This window comes from Lipotes vexillifer, unplaced genomic scaffold (genome assembly GCF_000442215.2).
Source record: "Lipotes vexillifer unplaced genomic scaffold, Lipotes_vexillifer_v1.1 scaffold951, whole genome shotgun sequence".
NCBI lineage: Eukaryota > Metazoa > Chordata > Mammalia > Artiodactyla > Lipotidae > Lipotes > Lipotes vexillifer.
In genome coordinates this window covers 1,670,421-1,677,823 of record NW_006793664.1, presented here as the reverse complement: position 1 = coordinate 1,677,823, position 7,403 = coordinate 1,670,421, and positions in this window count along the sequence as shown.

Below are 7,403 nucleotides of genomic sequence, written 5' to 3'. Positions count from 1 at the left end.
TTGAAAAAGACAATTTAATATAAAATCAGTGTTTCCTGTGAGGAGTTTATAGGAGACTTGTATGTATTTTACAGAGAAATGGTAGTATGCCGGTGTATTTGTTCAACATAGAAATTGGTTCAGCTGTCAGACTGACAAAACAGTTGTGATAGCATCGCTGAACGTTGGACCCAAGATGTTAGCTATATAGTTCTTGTTTGTTGTTTTTTCATTTCTTGTAAGCTTTATACCCTGAGCATAGCTCCTGACTGACTATTTTCTCTTTGCTTCAGAACTTGCGCAGTGTGACTTATAACTTAATTGTAAGATAGTTATTATGAAACAAATCTTGAAATTTGTTTTCATTGGTGGAGCTGATTTAGATTTGATGAGCAGATTGAGTGAAGCTTGAACTGGGGCAGTCCTTGTGATTCGCCAGAGGTGCCTACTACTTCTGTAGAAGGGAACTGAGTTAGATCTCAAACACGTTATCAACCATTCTGAACCATTTCAAACTGTGAGTATTACAAAGCTCAACTTAGAAGCTCCTCTTTCATGTTTTTATATATTCAGGGAAAGTAGTTGATGATTCTGAGAAATTAGGTTTCTTTAGAGCCACTGCATTGTGAATAGTTTGTCCAAGGACCAGATCATCATAAGCAAAAGCAAGTATCTATTGAATCAGCAAAATAGCACCACCAGTTTGAAGAGCCAAGAAGCAGATCCTGAGTTGTCTCAGGACAGTGTTTTAAGTGATGCTGTTAATGAGTTGTGTTATACTTAGAGTTTATTGTTTCAAGTGAGAAGAAAAGAAAGAAATGCATTGTCTCGCAGCTTTAGAAATTCCAGCTAGTGTTTTTTTTTTTTTTTTTTTTGCTGTACGCGGGCCTCTCACTGTTGTGGCCTCTCCCGTTGCAGAGCACAGGCTCCGGACGCGCAGGCTCAGCGGCCATGGCCCCCGGGCCCAGCCGCTCCGCGGCATGTGGGATCTTCCCGGCCCGGGGCACGAACCCGTATCCCCTGCATTGGCAGGCGGACTCTTAACCACTGCGCCACCAGGGAAGCCCCCAGCTAGTGTTTTTAAGGGCTGAAAAAGCAAACTAAAAATATGAATGATAAAGGGGGGAAAAATCACGTTTGTTGAGGCTACTTTAAATGTCAGCTAACTTTCTTGCTTTGTTTTGGTTTGGGCATTTGTGTTGAATCCTGGAATTATCATTTTTATCAGTCCCACTTTTAAAGTCCTAATAATCTTAAATGGAATTAATAATGGCGAGTAGGGTGTAATATAGTTGACTTTTAAAATTAGAATATTTTTTCTGTCAATCTATAGGCTCTTATATTATACAACAAAGTATATCTAGGTCATGTTGCTTCTGCTGTCCTAATTATCACTGTTTTCATTACTGGCCTTTTCTGTATACCTTAAAATGTATTGGAAAGTTTCTATATTAAATGCCAAATCTTTTTCTTAGTGTGAATTTTTTATCTGTAACCACAGTAAGATTTGTTTTTTGTTTTTCTGGGTTAACTCAAGCTCTGTAGCGTGCACGCCGAACTTACTTTTCTTAATACCTTTGGCAGTAAGCCAAACTGCATTTTACTGAACATCAATTCAGAATTTCTTGGTCTTAGTTTGTATTGATAGATTTTGTTTAGGATAGGGCCTGTGAAACGTGGGAAGAATGGGGTTAAAAAATTTGTGTGAACACAACCTGACTGAGATTTTTCTGCTGCTTTCTTTGAGCTTATAATGTTCCTTGGCTGTTATTTGATATTCTGTTCTGGTGAACAGATTTTTCCATCACTTAGTGCTCTGCTTTATATATAAATTTTAGCTATACTAAACCAAGGTTTTTGTTTTGTTTTTTAACTTATTGCACTTTTAGTGTTTGTATAACAACCTATCTTTAAGGAGCGATGATAATGTTGAATTTAAAATTCAGCATTTGAATATCTGCTCAGTAGTGAGTTAGCCAATTTTTTTAAATTGATTTTTAAGTTGTTAGAGAAAAAAAAGTATGAAACCTTTTATGTAATAGCATTAGTCTCTGAATACATTTTGTGTGGTCTTTGCTACCATATGTCAGGATACAATTATAATTTTATAGATAAGGCTGTACTTTTATTTTTGATCATTAATTTTTTTTTCTTTGTATTTTGATTTTAGATACTAATATAATGCCTTTAGTTTTTACTACGTTAACAGGGGTGGTTCATCTAAGTATTTCTGACAACGGGTTCAACTTGAAGTAAAAGTCAGGAAGAGCAACAATATTCATCTTTTCAAAGTGGAATTTACTATTCTGTTGTCATGATTCGTTTATATGATAAGTATAAATAGAGGGACAGGAGTTGAAAATGTGATATTCTCTGATATAAGTCAAGGTACTTCTAAGATGTCATGGTTTAAGGGGTATTTTTATGAAGGAATCATAAGTATACTATTTTCATTTTCAAGAACATAAAAGTGAAGGATCCTCTAGCACTACTTTACATTTGGTTCACTTGTACCTATGATATATATTTTGAAGATTTACACGTGCAACTAGAAATTATACTAATCCAAGGTCTACAATTACTAGACAAGGTTCTTATTGAGAGTTATTTTCATATCTGTCAAATGTTAAACTGATGTTACATCCTTTTTAATAAGATTCTATGAAAGATTTTTTTTTTTTTTTCGCGGTACGCGGGCCTCTCCCTGTCGCGGCCTCTCATTGCGGAGCACAGGCTCCGGACACGCAGGCTCAGCGGCCATGGCTCATGGGCCCAGCTGCTCTGCAGCATGTGGGATCTTCCCAGACCGGGGCTCAAACCCATGTCCCCTGCATTGGCAGGCGGATTCTCAACCACTGCGCCACCAGGGAAGCCCCAGAGTCTGAGTTTTAAACAGATTCTTGGACTGGTGGTTCATCTCCACCAGCTCTTTCACCTCCCTCATCCCCAAGCTTGTCCAGAATTGCTCCCTTCACCTTGAAGCTCCATGAGTTTTCCCAGTTCAAACGTGGGCTTCTTCAGCATTTTTACTTTTCTAACAAGTCTTCATGGAGCAGGTAAATAGGCTGGCAAGCCTCTCTATGTCTTGTCCAGTGCTGTCTGGAATCAATTTATTGACCACTTCTCTCGAGTCATTTGTCTGCACCTCTTGGGCTGTGATTTCCACCACCTCCCGAATTCAGTGGGCCTGTGGGGCGAACTCATGAGATCCCGTGGGGATCCCGCCCTGTTACAATCCTCTCTGCCTGCCAGAAGGTAACCACCGGCTTAACTTTTAGCACCATTGTGTGGTTTTGCCCGTTTTTGAATGTCATACGAATGGAATTATATTCTTTTGTGTCTCAGTGCTTTTGCTGAATGTACTTACGTTTCTGAGATTCTTCCACGTTGTCGCCTGTGGCTGTAATTCGTCGGTGCTCATTTCTGTGTAGTATTCTAATGTATGACTATACCACGATCCATTTATCCAGTCTGTGGCTGATGGACATTTCAAGTGGTTTCCAGGTTTTGACTATTATAAATAATGCCAATACAAAGATTTCTGTAGATGTGCCTTGACGTGCGCATGCATTTTGGTGGGGCCTGTGCTTAGGAGTGGAGTTGCTGTGCAGTCTACATATTTGATAGACAGTGCCAGAGTTTCCCAGAGTGAATGTACCAGCTTACGCTCTTGCAGAAGTGTATTAGTTCCTGTAGTTCCATATCCTCACTCATATTTAGTGTCGGTTTTTAAGGTTTAACCATCTGGGTGTGTATGTAATGGTATCTTGTAATTTTTCTTTTTTTTTTTTTAATTTTTGGCCACACCCCTCGGTATGTGGGATCTGAGTTCCCCAACCAGGGATCAAACCCGCACCCACTGCACTGGAAGGCAGAGTCAACCACTGGACCGCTGGGGAAGTCCCTATCTTGTGATTTCTTTTTTTTTTTTTTTTTTTTTTTTTAACTGCATTTCTCTGGCTAATAAGATTGAACATTGGCCCCTGGGATATCTTTTTTTTTTTTTTTTTGCGGTACGCGGGCCTCTCACTGTTGTGGCCTCTCCCGTTGCGGAGCACAGGCTCCGGATGCGCAGGCTCAGCAGCCATGGCTCACGGGCCCAGCCGCTCTGCGGCATGTGGGATCTTCCTGAACCGGGGCATGAACCCATGTCCCCTGCATTGGCAGGCGGACTCTCAACCACTGTGCCACCAGGGAAGCCCTGGGATATCTTTTGTAAGGTACCTTTTCAAGCTTTTGGCCTGTTTTTCTGTTGGTTGGATGTCTTTTTCTTGTTACAGGAGCAGTTATGTGTTCTGGATATGATCAATCCCAGTGGAGTCATGTTACAAAAATTTTCTCCCAGTCTGGCTTGCCTTTTCACTATAAATGGTGTCTCTGAACAGAAATTCTTAATTTTAGTTTAGTCCAGTTTGTCAGTCTTTTCTTGCATGATTAGTACTTTTTAAAATGTTGGGCTTTATACATTTTCATTTACCTGAGGACATGAAAAAATGCTGCTCAGTTATCTTCTAAAAGTTTTGCCTTTCACACTTAAATATGCAGTTCACCTTGGCACTGTTGATTGTCTCTTTTTTCATTAACTCTATTACTTTAGTTATTTACTTCCAGCTTTATTCTTTGGGTTTAATTTGCTGTTATTTTTTAAACTTCTTGGAATGGATGTATAGTTCACTGATTTTCAGCCCTTCTTTTCCAATAGATGCATCAAAGGCTATAAATTTCTTCTTAGCAATAGCTTTAGCTGTTTCCCACAAGTTTTGATAACATGGTATTTTTATTTTCAAGTTCAAAATATTTTTGAGTTGCCCTTCTGATTTCCACTTTTTACACCATGGCCCTTTAGAATATATTTTTATAGGATGTTTTAAAGTTATATTTGTGGTTTTGGTTTAGTTTATATGAAAAATTGTAGGAAAAACTAGAAGCTGTAGATCAGGGTTCAGCGACTTACAGCACATTAGCCAAATTCAGCAGCCCAGAGCCCATTTTTGTGGCTTTTACCTTTTTAAATGGTTTTTTAAGTCAAAAGAATATTTTGTGAAGTGTGAATATTATATGGAATTCACATTTCAGTGCCTGTACATGAAGTTTTATGGACCGCCACGCTGGGTTCATTTGTCTTATCCAGGGCTGCTTTTGCAATAGGGCAGAACTGTGCTGTGTCAAAGACCATCTGGCCGCCACAGCCTGAAATATTTACTACCTTGTCCTTCAGAGAAAAAGTTTGTTGACCCTTGCTCTGGATGATATTTTCTTGCAGACGAGATTCACTTTTGCTTCTGGCCGGCAGCAGGGGTGCTCATATCCAGCTAAAGGGACGAGATGGACTGAAGGCAGGCATCAGTGACTGCAGGGCCAGCCGGTCTCCGGTTCGCTCTTCCTGCTGCAGGAGGGCCCCCAGAGCTTCCCTCCCTGAGAGGCTCTCAGAATCGCTTTCTAGTTCTCAGCCTTCCAGCCACATTTCCATGACTTTCAGACACCTCCCACCTCCTGGGGAAAAGGACCCCGAACACCAGACTCTTTTCTCAGGATGTCTTCCCCCAAATCTTGGCCCCAATTTCCCATGCCCTGTTAGCTCCCCACTGCCTTCAAGCAAATTTTTATTTTAAATAGGTTGAACCCTTTTTCTAGTCGTTTGCAGAGAGACCACTGGTTGGCATTACCTGGTCTGCCAGTATGGAAATCCTTTATGAATCATAAATACACTCTGCTTGGAGAGAGGATTCTTCGATGTTACAGTGAAACTGCCAAATGAGTCGTGTTAGTCTTGAGCCTGGAGGGGTCTGGGCAGCTGTCAGATGAAGCAGCCCCGTTTTCTCATCCCCCGCCTCAGCCCCCCAGGGTTGAGGGTGGTGGTGGCCATGATCCCCGTTCGTCTGGTTCCCACCAGTGACTGAGTCCCGGGAATAACCCCAGCCTCTTCCCCCGTGCTCATTCTCTACCCCTTTTAAACCCACTGCAGGTCCTCATGTCGTCCTGCTGTTATCGCTTTGATTCCAGGTAATCGTTTCTCACCTCCACTGCTGTCTCCTTGCCCCCAATCCCTTCTCCATGCTGCTGCCAAAGTGCTGAAGCGGAAACTTGATCACGTCACTTCCTTGCTTTAAAAGTTCAACAGCTCTCGAGAGACTGTTGTAGAAAAATGGAAGTTCTTCAGAAGAGCCCACTAAGCGCTTCAATATTTAGCCTCACTTCTCATCACGCCCACAGACCCCTTTCAGCCTTCCTTAAGCTCAGCCTCCCCCCAGACTGTAAATTCCCTAAGGGCAGACATCATGTTTTACTGGAATTGTATGTTCTCTGGGTCTAGCACAGTGTAGGTATTCACATGCTGGTATGAAAGGACTGATGGATAAGCTAAAACAATTGTGTCCATGCTTTACCATTCCTTTTATTCTTACCGTTCTCTGTCCTCTTAGTCATTGGGCTTCAAATGAGCCCATCTTCCAAATTTGGGGGCAAAAATTCCCTTTGTCTAACCGACCCTCTGGCTACTACCCTGTTTTTCTTTCTTTGTACTAAATTGAGAATGCTGTGTGAGAATTCTTTCTTTGTACACACGGGTCCTTCCACCTTGGCTGCCACCTGTCTCCCCTGGTCCACTGGATTCCAGAAGCCCAAGGGTGTGTACTCTGAATCCTCTGACATCTCACTGCAGGCCTGCCACATTCACCCAATAACCCATCACTTGGTTTTTCTCTTACCAACCCTCTGTTGTGGGACTTGGAGTCTCTAAGTTACTGCAGTTACTTATTTACATTCTTTCCTCTGTTAAGACTCCTCCTCAGTGACAGGGACTGGGTCAGTCTGGCATTAACTTTGGCTCCAGTGCCTGACTTGCTGCTTTGGCGTGTGCTCAGCTGTGTGTGGGGTGAATATGTGTTGTCCCCCTTCTGCCCCACTCGCCACTCCCTCCATAACCTCTTAAAAATGCTGCCTTACCTCATCAGCACCATACTGAATCTGTTCAGGTCACTGATGGCTCCCTCCTTGCCAGATCCCAAGAGCTTTCTCTCTACCTCCTTCTTTTCTGACCTCTCTGGGGCATTTGCTATTATTGACCCTCTTTGAAATAATCCTCTACTTTACTTGGACACCACATGGGTTACCTCAATTCTTTCCCTGGGTTTTGCCTGATGACTTGGACTAGCACCTGTCTCTCCAACCCCTAATGGTGGTGACTCTTCTTTAAGGCCATCTCGGGCATCTCCTCTGTTGTTGTTTTTTGTTTTTAATTTTATTGATTTTTGGCTGTGTTGGGTCTTCGTTGCTGCGTGCGGGCTTTCTCTAGTTGCGGCGAGCAGGGGCCACTCTTCGTTGCGGTGCGTGGTCTTCTTATTGCTGTGGTTTCTCTTGTTGCGGAGCACGAGCTCTAGGCGCGCAGACTTCAGTAGTTGCAGCACGCAGGCTCAGTAGTTGTG